Genomic DNA, 2,131 nt, shown 5'->3' with positions numbered 1-2,131 from the left:
AATAGGACCCGCGTTCTTCACAAACACTAAAAAAGGGTGTCAAAACGAAACCAATAGATGACGAAAACCAATAGAAAATCGAACGCCTCATAGATGGCAGCACGATCGTCAGGTACGCGCTTAAGCGATCGAAATCTTTTTTGACACACGACCGGATGCCACAAAGGGCATATAAATTCGAGTGGGAGGCAGTTTTGAGGAACCGATGAGAGGGTTAATGGCAGGTAAAAAATGAACAATCTCAACAGGTGAACAGACTCTCTAACAGACTTTCGACAGACTCAAATAGGACTTCTAAGAAAACATTTCAAAGGTCTTTGACATTCATTGAATAAACTCCATACGTTTTCAGTAACTTAAAACAACCCCAAAGAGAAGAATCACAGACCTAACAGACTTTCAATAAACTCATTTTTAACATATATTTAACAGACGATGAATATACCATGAATACTCTTAATAACACCCATAAGAGTGTAGTGAACAAATACCAAAATCAATCATAATAGTGATAACAGACTTTCAGTAAGCTGTCTATCGATAAATAAATAAATAAATACGTGAATACATAGGTAGATAAGTAAAAAGATATATAACAAATAAACAGATAAATAAATAAATATATATATTTATATGAATACATTATTTAATCATTAATATTCCTAATAAACCAAAACAGATTCCGAACCCTCTTAAACTATACGACTATGGTCTTTCACAACGCCAGCGCAAAACAGAACGATAGCAACAGATGCCCAAACAGATTCATTAGCACATTAGCAGACCCGTATGTGGTAGACTCTGAACAATTCCCCCGCGTTTTTTTTTTTTTTTTTTTGGTTTACGGAGGATGAAAAGTGGATGAAAAGGGGGGGTGTTATTATTGCCATATATGATACTAGTGTTACTATTGTGAACTGTAACGTTGCTATTATTATCAGTTTTATTATCATTATTGTTATCAATTTTATTAACATTGTTTTTACTATTGCATGATTATTGCTATCACTGTTATTACTCTTGTTATTATTATTACTAATGTTGTTATCATTACTATTATTGTTGTTGTTGTTATCATTATTATTATTATTATCATTATTATTATTATCATTATTTCATCATTGTTATTATCATTATTATTATCATTATCATCATCACTGTTATTATCATCAATATTAGTATTATTGTCATTATTATTATTATTATTTTTATTATTATCATTATTATTATCATTATTGTTATCACTGTTATTATTATTATTGCCATTATTATTATTACATTATCGTTATTGTTACCATTATTATTATTATTATCGCTATTATCCTAACTGTTATTATCATTAGTTTTCTCATTATCATTATTATCAAAATCTTTATTATTATTATCGTTATTATCATAACTATTATTATCATTACTGATATTATTATCATTATTATCATATTGTTGTTATTATCATTATATTTATGATCATTATCATTATTGTTATTATCATTATAATTATTATGATGATTATAATCATAATTGACATCATTACTATAATTTTCATTATAAATATCATTATCACAATGATCATCATTATTATTATCGTTATCATCATTATTATTATCATTATCGTTGTTAATATTATGATTTTATTATCATTAACATCATCATTATTATTATTATTATCACCATTATTTATATCATTTATATTATCTATATCATTAGCATCATAATCAGCACTATGATTATTATAGTTAGTATCATCACTATCATTGTTATCATTAGTATTATCATTATCACTATTACTACTATTATTATATAATTAATCATTATTATTACTATTACTGTCATTACTTTATGTGTTTCTTTTATAATTCTAAATCTCTCTCACTCACTCTCTCTCTCTCACTTTCTCTTCCTGCCTCCCTGCTTCCCAACCAACCTACATCCCTCTCTCTTTCCCTCCTTCCCTCTCCCCTCCTGCACCAAGAAAGTGTGTATGACGAGACAATTCTGGCCCATTAGGATGTCAGCGACCCAGCGGAGGAGAGTGCGCGTGAGTGGTTTGTGGATCCCGTCGTGAGGTTGCATCAATGTCTCCGAGCGACGGTGCTTCTGACTGAGTGATAATAAATACAAAACAAAACAT

The 2,131-nt window shown here is 29.1% G+C and overlaps 1 protein-coding gene across 1 annotated transcript in view; it reads right to left on the bottom strand.

The window, feature by feature from the left end:
* Positions 1–47, bottom strand: part of LOC125030405 — a 464,521-nt gene extending 464,474 nt beyond the window's left edge. The window contains exon 1 of the mRNA XM_047620440.1: positions 1–47. This exon is cut by the window's left edge and continues 167 nt beyond it. The gene's annotated coding sequence lies outside the window, so the exon portion shown is untranslated.
* Between the last annotated feature and the right edge of the window lie 2,084 nt (positions 48–2,131).

The sequence above is a fragment of the Penaeus chinensis genome, chromosome 11, assembly GCF_019202785.1.
Source record: "Penaeus chinensis breed Huanghai No. 1 chromosome 11, ASM1920278v2, whole genome shotgun sequence".
In the NCBI taxonomy this organism is placed as follows: domain Eukaryota; kingdom Metazoa; phylum Arthropoda; class Malacostraca; order Decapoda; family Penaeidae; genus Penaeus; species Penaeus chinensis.
Note: the sequence above shows the minus strand (reverse complement) of the source record. Positions and strands in the feature narration are given on the sequence as shown.